Source organism: Ciona robusta, chromosome 11, assembly GCF_009617815.1.
Source record: "Ciona robusta chromosome 11, ASM961781v2".
NCBI classification, from domain to species: Eukaryota; Metazoa; Chordata; class Ascidiacea; order Phlebobranchia; family Cionidae; genus Ciona; species Ciona robusta.
The window spans coordinates 4,675,593-4,680,592 of record NC_143245.1 but is presented as its reverse complement, the minus strand read 5'-3'; the positions used below and the strand labels follow the sequence as shown (position 1 = coordinate 4,680,592).

General features: G+C 47.1%; 36 non-coding genes across 36 annotated transcripts; 12 read left to right on the top strand and 24 right to left on the bottom strand.

The window, feature by feature from the left end:
* Positions 1-93: 93 nt before the first annotated feature.
* Positions 94-167, top strand: Trnan-guu (transfer RNA asparagine (anticodon GUU)). Its single transcript has one exon. It is a non-coding gene; the product is annotated as a tRNA-Asn (tRNA).
* A 60-nt stretch (positions 168-227) lies between these two features.
* On the bottom strand, positions 228-300 carry Trnaf-gaa (transfer RNA phenylalanine (anticodon GAA)). Its single transcript has one exon. It is a non-coding gene; the product is annotated as a tRNA-Phe (tRNA).
* A 7-nt stretch (positions 301-307) lies between these two features.
* Positions 308-381, bottom strand: Trnai-aau (transfer RNA isoleucine (anticodon AAU)). Its single transcript has one exon. It is a non-coding gene; the product is annotated as a tRNA-Ile (tRNA).
* Positions 382-480: 99 nt separating this feature from the next.
* Trnan-guu (transfer RNA asparagine (anticodon GUU)) lies at positions 481-554 on the top strand. Its single transcript has one exon. It is a non-coding gene; the product is annotated as a tRNA-Asn (tRNA).
* Positions 555-614: 60 nt separating this feature from the next.
* On the bottom strand, positions 615-687 carry Trnaf-gaa (transfer RNA phenylalanine (anticodon GAA)). Its single transcript has one exon. It is a non-coding gene; the product is annotated as a tRNA-Phe (tRNA).
* A 71-nt stretch (positions 688-758) lies between these two features.
* Positions 759-832, bottom strand: Trnan-guu (transfer RNA asparagine (anticodon GUU)). The gene has a single exon. It is a non-coding gene; the product is annotated as a tRNA-Asn (tRNA).
* A 100-nt stretch (positions 833-932) lies between these two features.
* Positions 933-1,006, top strand: Trnai-aau (transfer RNA isoleucine (anticodon AAU)). The gene has a single exon. It is a non-coding gene; the product is annotated as a tRNA-Ile (tRNA).
* A 152-nt stretch (positions 1,007-1,158) lies between these two features.
* Positions 1,159-1,231, bottom strand: Trnaf-gaa (transfer RNA phenylalanine (anticodon GAA)). Its single transcript has one exon. It is a non-coding gene; the product is annotated as a tRNA-Phe (tRNA).
* Positions 1,232-1,237: 6 nt separating this feature from the next.
* On the bottom strand, positions 1,238-1,310 carry Trnai-aau (transfer RNA isoleucine (anticodon AAU)). Its single transcript has one exon. It is a non-coding gene; the product is annotated as a tRNA-Ile (tRNA).
* Positions 1,311-1,408: 98 nt separating this feature from the next.
* On the top strand, positions 1,409-1,481 carry Trnan-guu (transfer RNA asparagine (anticodon GUU)). Its single transcript has one exon. It is a non-coding gene; the product is annotated as a tRNA-Asn (tRNA).
* Positions 1,482-1,538: 57 nt separating this feature from the next.
* Trnaf-gaa (transfer RNA phenylalanine (anticodon GAA)) lies at positions 1,539-1,611 on the bottom strand. Its single transcript has one exon. It is a non-coding gene; the product is annotated as a tRNA-Phe (tRNA).
* Positions 1,612-1,618: 7 nt separating this feature from the next.
* Trnai-aau (transfer RNA isoleucine (anticodon AAU)) lies at positions 1,619-1,692 on the bottom strand. Its single transcript has one exon. It is a non-coding gene; the product is annotated as a tRNA-Ile (tRNA).
* Positions 1,693-1,790: 98 nt separating this feature from the next.
* On the top strand, positions 1,791-1,865 carry Trnan-guu (transfer RNA asparagine (anticodon GUU)). Its single transcript has one exon. It is a non-coding gene; the product is annotated as a tRNA-Asn (tRNA).
* Positions 1,866-1,925: 60 nt separating this feature from the next.
* On the bottom strand, positions 1,926-1,998 carry Trnaf-gaa (transfer RNA phenylalanine (anticodon GAA)). Its single transcript has one exon. It is a non-coding gene; the product is annotated as a tRNA-Phe (tRNA).
* A 7-nt stretch (positions 1,999-2,005) lies between these two features.
* On the bottom strand, positions 2,006-2,079 carry Trnai-aau (transfer RNA isoleucine (anticodon AAU)). The gene has a single exon. It is a non-coding gene; the product is annotated as a tRNA-Ile (tRNA).
* Positions 2,080-2,177: 98 nt separating this feature from the next.
* Trnan-guu (transfer RNA asparagine (anticodon GUU)) lies at positions 2,178-2,251 on the top strand. The gene has a single exon. It is a non-coding gene; the product is annotated as a tRNA-Asn (tRNA).
* A 57-nt stretch (positions 2,252-2,308) lies between these two features.
* Trnaf-gaa (transfer RNA phenylalanine (anticodon GAA)) lies at positions 2,309-2,381 on the bottom strand. The gene has a single exon. It is a non-coding gene; the product is annotated as a tRNA-Phe (tRNA).
* A 7-nt stretch (positions 2,382-2,388) lies between these two features.
* Trnai-aau (transfer RNA isoleucine (anticodon AAU)) lies at positions 2,389-2,462 on the bottom strand. Its single transcript has one exon. It is a non-coding gene; the product is annotated as a tRNA-Ile (tRNA).
* Positions 2,463-2,561: 99 nt separating this feature from the next.
* Positions 2,562-2,635, top strand: Trnan-guu (transfer RNA asparagine (anticodon GUU)). Its single transcript has one exon. It is a non-coding gene; the product is annotated as a tRNA-Asn (tRNA).
* Positions 2,636-2,692: 57 nt separating this feature from the next.
* Positions 2,693-2,764, bottom strand: Trnaf-gaa (transfer RNA phenylalanine (anticodon GAA)). Its single transcript has one exon. It is a non-coding gene; the product is annotated as a tRNA-Phe (tRNA).
* A 71-nt stretch (positions 2,765-2,835) lies between these two features.
* On the bottom strand, positions 2,836-2,909 carry Trnan-guu (transfer RNA asparagine (anticodon GUU)). Its single transcript has one exon. It is a non-coding gene; the product is annotated as a tRNA-Asn (tRNA).
* A 99-nt stretch (positions 2,910-3,008) lies between these two features.
* Positions 3,009-3,082, top strand: Trnai-aau (transfer RNA isoleucine (anticodon AAU)). Its single transcript has one exon. It is a non-coding gene; the product is annotated as a tRNA-Ile (tRNA).
* Positions 3,083-3,235: 153 nt separating this feature from the next.
* Trnaf-gaa (transfer RNA phenylalanine (anticodon GAA)) lies at positions 3,236-3,308 on the bottom strand. The gene has a single exon. It is a non-coding gene; the product is annotated as a tRNA-Phe (tRNA).
* A 6-nt stretch (positions 3,309-3,314) lies between these two features.
* Positions 3,315-3,388, bottom strand: Trnai-aau (transfer RNA isoleucine (anticodon AAU)). The gene has a single exon. It is a non-coding gene; the product is annotated as a tRNA-Ile (tRNA).
* Positions 3,389-3,485: 97 nt separating this feature from the next.
* Trnan-guu (transfer RNA asparagine (anticodon GUU)) lies at positions 3,486-3,559 on the top strand. The gene has a single exon. It is a non-coding gene; the product is annotated as a tRNA-Asn (tRNA).
* A 57-nt stretch (positions 3,560-3,616) lies between these two features.
* On the bottom strand, positions 3,617-3,689 carry Trnaf-gaa (transfer RNA phenylalanine (anticodon GAA)). Its single transcript has one exon. It is a non-coding gene; the product is annotated as a tRNA-Phe (tRNA).
* Positions 3,690-3,696: 7 nt separating this feature from the next.
* Positions 3,697-3,770, bottom strand: Trnai-aau (transfer RNA isoleucine (anticodon AAU)). Its single transcript has one exon. It is a non-coding gene; the product is annotated as a tRNA-Ile (tRNA).
* A 98-nt stretch (positions 3,771-3,868) lies between these two features.
* Trnan-guu (transfer RNA asparagine (anticodon GUU)) lies at positions 3,869-3,942 on the top strand. The gene has a single exon. It is a non-coding gene; the product is annotated as a tRNA-Asn (tRNA).
* A 60-nt stretch (positions 3,943-4,002) lies between these two features.
* On the bottom strand, positions 4,003-4,075 carry Trnaf-gaa (transfer RNA phenylalanine (anticodon GAA)). The gene has a single exon. It is a non-coding gene; the product is annotated as a tRNA-Phe (tRNA).
* Positions 4,076-4,082: 7 nt separating this feature from the next.
* Trnai-aau (transfer RNA isoleucine (anticodon AAU)) lies at positions 4,083-4,156 on the bottom strand. Its single transcript has one exon. It is a non-coding gene; the product is annotated as a tRNA-Ile (tRNA).
* A 98-nt stretch (positions 4,157-4,254) lies between these two features.
* Positions 4,255-4,328, top strand: Trnan-guu (transfer RNA asparagine (anticodon GUU)). Its single transcript has one exon. It is a non-coding gene; the product is annotated as a tRNA-Asn (tRNA).
* A 57-nt stretch (positions 4,329-4,385) lies between these two features.
* On the bottom strand, positions 4,386-4,458 carry Trnaf-gaa (transfer RNA phenylalanine (anticodon GAA)). The gene has a single exon. It is a non-coding gene; the product is annotated as a tRNA-Phe (tRNA).
* Positions 4,459-4,465: 7 nt separating this feature from the next.
* On the bottom strand, positions 4,466-4,539 carry Trnai-aau (transfer RNA isoleucine (anticodon AAU)). Its single transcript has one exon. It is a non-coding gene; the product is annotated as a tRNA-Ile (tRNA).
* Positions 4,540-4,638: 99 nt separating this feature from the next.
* On the top strand, positions 4,639-4,712 carry Trnan-guu (transfer RNA asparagine (anticodon GUU)). The gene has a single exon. It is a non-coding gene; the product is annotated as a tRNA-Asn (tRNA).
* A 60-nt stretch (positions 4,713-4,772) lies between these two features.
* Trnaf-gaa (transfer RNA phenylalanine (anticodon GAA)) lies at positions 4,773-4,844 on the bottom strand. The gene has a single exon. It is a non-coding gene; the product is annotated as a tRNA-Phe (tRNA).
* A 6-nt stretch (positions 4,845-4,850) lies between these two features.
* On the bottom strand, positions 4,851-4,924 carry Trnai-aau (transfer RNA isoleucine (anticodon AAU)). Its single transcript has one exon. It is a non-coding gene; the product is annotated as a tRNA-Ile (tRNA).
* Positions 4,925-5,000: the final 76 nt, after the last annotated feature.

Sequence of the window (5,000 nt, the reverse complement as noted above, 5' to 3'; positions counted from 1 at the left end):
TTGGAAAAAGAAATAAACAGATAAAGATCGGTCTAATCATTAAAACCAAATCGTATCGAACAGTTGTCTCTTATGGTGCTTTGTGCACCGTAAGTCTCTGTGGCGCAATCGGTTAGCGCGTTCGGCTGTTAACCGAAAGGTTGGTGGTTCGAGCCCACCCAGGGACGTTGTTTCTTTTACAACCGTTTGAACCAACACGTATAAATTTAAGTTCAGCATAAAATGTTTGCCTCGACCCGGGATTGAACCAGGGACCTTTAGATCTTCAGTCTAACGCTCTCCCAACTGAGCTATCGAGGCTTCAACTTGGCCAGTACGGGGATCGAACTCGCGACATTCGCGTTATTAGCACGACGCTCTAACCAACTGAGCTAACCGGCCAACTGATTGGAAAAACAAATAAACAGATAAAGATCGGTCTAATCATTAAAACCAAATCGTATCGAACAGTTGTCTCTTATGGTGCTTTGTGCACCGCAAGTCTCTGTGGCGCAATCGGTTAGCGCGTTCGGCTGTTAACCGAAAGGTTGGTGGTTCGAGCCCACCCAGGGACGTTGTTTCTTTTACAACCGTTTGAACCAACACGTATAAATTTAAGTTCAGCATAAAATGTTTGCCTCGACCCGGGATTGAACCAGGGACCTTTAGATCTTCAGTCTAACGCTCTCCCAACTGAGCTATCGAGGCTTCAACTTGGCCAGTACGGGAACTGAACTTAAATTTATACATGTTGGTTCAAACGGTTGTAAAAGAAACAACGTCCCTGGGTGGGCTCGAACCACCAACCTTTCGGTTAACAGCCGAACGCGCTAACCGATTGCGCCACAGAGACTTGCGGTGCACAAAGCACCATAAGAGACAACTGTTCGATACGATTTGGTTTTAATGATTAGACCGATCTTTATCTGTTTATTTTCTTTTTCCAATCAGTTGGCCGGTTAGCTCAGTTGGTTAGAGCGTCGTGCTAATAACGCGAATGTCGCGGGTTCGATCCCCGTACTGGCCAGCGCGTTCGGCTGTTAACCGAAAAGTCCCCGTACTGGTTAGCGCGTTCGGCTGTTAACCGAAAGGTTGGTGGTTCGAGCCCACCCAGGGACGTTGTTTCTTTTACAACCGTTTGAACCAACACGTATAAATTTAAGTTCAGCATAAAATGTTTGCCTCGACCCGGGATTGAACCAGGGACCTTTAGATCTTCAGTCTAACGCTCTCCCAACTGAGCTATCGAGGCTTCAATTGGCCAGTACGGGGATCAACCCGCGACATTCGCGTTATTAGCACGACGCTCTAACCAACTGAGCTAACCGGCCAAGTGATTGGAAAAAGAAATAAACAGATAAAGACCGGTCTAATCATTAAAACCAAATCGTATCGAACAGCTGCTCTTATGGTGCTTTGCGCACCGCAAGTCTCTGTGGCGCAATCGTTAGCGCGTTCGGCTGTTAACCAAAAGGTTGGTGGTTCGAGCCCACCCAGGGACGTTTCTTTTACAACCGTTTGAACCAACACGTATAAATTTAAGTTCAGCATAAAATGTTTGCCTCGACCCGGGATTGAACCAGGGACCTTTAGATCTTCAGTCTAACGCTCTCCCAACTGAGCTATCGAGGCTTCAACTTGGCCAGTACGGGGATCAAACCCGCGACATTCGCGTTATTAGCACGACGCTCTAACCAACTGAGCTAACCGGCCAACTGATTGGAAAAAGAAATAAACAGATAAAGATCGGTCTAATCATTAAAACCAAATCGTATCGAACAGTTGTCTCTTATGGTGCTTTGTGCACCGCAAGTCTCTGTGGCGCAATCGGTTAGCGCGTTCGGCTGTTAACCGAAAGGTTGGTGGTTCGAGCCCACCCAGGGCGTTGTTTCTTTTACAAACCGTTTGAACCAACACGTATAAATTTAAGTTCAGCATAAAATGTTTGCCTCGACCCGGGATTGAACCAGGGACCTTTAGATCTTCAGTCTAACGCTCTCCCAACTGAGCTATCGAGGCTTCAACTTGGCCAGTACGGAGATCGAACCCGCGACATTCGCGTTATTAGCACGACGCTCTAACCAACTGAGCTAACCGGCCAACTGATTGGAAAAAGAAATAAACAGATAAAGACCGGTCTAATCATTAAAACCAAATCGTATCGAACAGCTGCTCTTATGGTGCTTTGTGCACCGCAAGTCTCTGTGGCGCAATCGGTTAGCGCGTTCGGCTGTTAACCGAAAGGTTGGTGGTTCGAGCCCACCCAGGGACGTTTCTTTTACAACCGTTTGAACCAACACGTATAAATTTAAGTTCAGCATAAAATGTTTGCCTCGACCCGAGATTGAACCAGGGACCTTTAGATCTTCAGTCTAACGCTCTCCCAACTGAGCTATCGAGGCTTCAACTTCGCCAGTACGGGGATCGAACCCGCGACATTCGCGTTATTAGCACGACGCTCTAACCAACTGAGCTAACCGGCCAACTGATTGGAAAAAGAAATAAACAGATAAAGACCGGTCTAATCATTAAAACCAAATCGTATCGAACAGTTGTCTCTTATGGTGCTTTGTGCACCGCAAGTCTCTGTGGCGCAATCGGTTAGCGCGTTCGGCTGTTAACCGAAAGGTTGGTGGTTCGAGCCCACCCAGGGACGTTTCTTTTACAACCGTTTGAACCAACACGTATAAATTTAAGTTCAGCATAAAATGTTTGCCTCGACCCGGGATTGAACCAGGGACCTTTAGATCTTCAGTCTAACGCTCTCCAACTGAGCTATCGAGGCTTCAACTTGGCCAGTACGGGAACTGAACTTAAATTTATACATGTTGGTTCAAACGGTTGTAAAAGAAACAACGTCCCTGGGTGGGCTCGAACCACCAACCTTTCGGTTAACAGCCGAACGCGCTAACCGATTGCGCCACAGAGACTTGCGGTGCACAAAGCACCATAAGAGACAACTGTTCGATACGATTTGGTTTTAATGATTAGACCGATCTTTATCTGTTTATTTCTTTTTCCAATCAGTTGGCCGGTTAGCTCAGTTGGTTAGAGCGTCGTGCTAATAACGCGAATGTCGCGGGTTCGATCCCCGTACTGGCCAGCGCGTTCGGCTGTTAACCGAAAAAGTCCCCGTACTGGTTAGCGCGTTCGGCTGTTAACCGAAAGGTTGGTGGTTCGAGCCCACCCAGGGACGTTGTTTCTTTTACAACCGTTTGAACCAACACGTATAAATTTAAGTTCAGCATAAAATGTTTGCCTCGACCCGGGATTGAACCAGGGACCTTTAGATCTTCAGTCTAACGCTCTCCCAACTGAGCTATCGAGGCTTCAATTGGCCAGTACGGGGATCAAACCCGCGACATTCGCGTTATTAGCACGACGCTCTAACCAACTGAGCTAACCGGCCAAGTGATTGGAAAAGAAATAAACAGATAAAGACCGGTCTAATCATTAAAACCAAATCGTATCGAACAGCTGCTCTTATGGTGCTTTGCGCACCGCAAGTCTCTGTGGCGCAATCGGTTAGCGCGTTCGGCTGTTAACCGAAAGGTTGGTGGTTCGAGCCCACCCAGGGACGTTTCTTTTACAACCGTTTGAACCAACACGTATAAATTTAAGTTCAGCATAAAATGTTTGCCTCGACCCGGGATTGAACCAGGGACCTTTAGATCTTCAGTCTAACGCTCTCCCAACTGAGCTATCGAGGCTTCAACTTGGCCAGTACGGGGATCAAACCCGCGACATTCGCGTTATTAGCACGACGCTCTAACCAACTGAGCTAACCGGCCAACTGATTGGAAAAAGAAATAAACAGATAAAGATCGGTCTAATCATTAAAACCAAATCGTATCGAACAGCTGCTCTTATGGTGCTTTGTGCACCGCAAGTCTCTGTGGCGCAATCGGTTAGCGCGTTCGGCTGTTAACCGAAAGGTTGGTGGTTCGAGCCCACCCAGGGGCGTTGTTTCTTTTACAACCGTTTGAACCAACACGTATAAATTTAAGTTCAGCATAAAATGTTTGCCTCGACCCGGGATTGAACCAGGGACCTTTAGATCTTCAGTCTAACGCTCTCCCAACTGAGCTATCGAGGCTTCAACTTGGCCAGTACGGGGATCGAACCCGCGACATTCGCGTTATTAGCACGACGCTCTAACCAACTGAGCTAACCGGCCAACTGATTGGGAAAAGAAATAAACAGATAAAGACCGGTCTAATCATTAAAACCAAATCGTATCGAACAGCTGCTCTTATGGTGCTTTGTGCACCGCAAGTCTCTGTGGCGCAATCGGTTAGCGCGTTCGGCTGTTAACCGAAAGGTTGGTGGTTCGAGCCCACCCAGGGACGTTTCTTTTACAACCGTTTGAACCAACACGTATAAATTTAAGTTCAGCATAAAATGTTTGCCTCGACCCGAGATTGAACCAGGGACCTTTAGATCTTCAGTCTAACGCTCTCCCAACTGAGCTATCGAGGCTTCAACTTCGCCAGTACGGGGATCGAACCCGCGACATTCGCGTTATTAGCACGACGCTCTAACCAACTGAGCTAACCGGCCAACTGATTGGAAAAAGAAATAAACAGATAAAGACCGGTCTAATCATTAAAACCAAATCGTATCGAACAGTTGTCTCTTATGGTGCTTTGAGCACCGCAAGTCTCTGTGGCGCAATCGGTTAGCGCGTTCGGCTGTTAACCGAAAGGTTGGTGGTTCGAGCCCACCCAGGGACGTTGTTTCTTTTACAACCGTTTGAACCAACACGTATAAATTTAAGTTCAGCATAAAATGTTTGCCTCGACCCGGGATTGAACCAGGGACCTTTAGATCTTCAGTCTAACGCTCTCCAACTGAGCTATCGAGGCTTCAATTGGCCAGTACGGGGATCAAACCCGCGACATTCGCGTTATTAGCACGACGCTCTAACCAACTGAGCTAACCGGCCAAGTGATTGGAAAAAGAAATAAACAGATAAAGACCGGTCTAATCATTAAAACCAAATCGTATCGAACAGCTGCTCT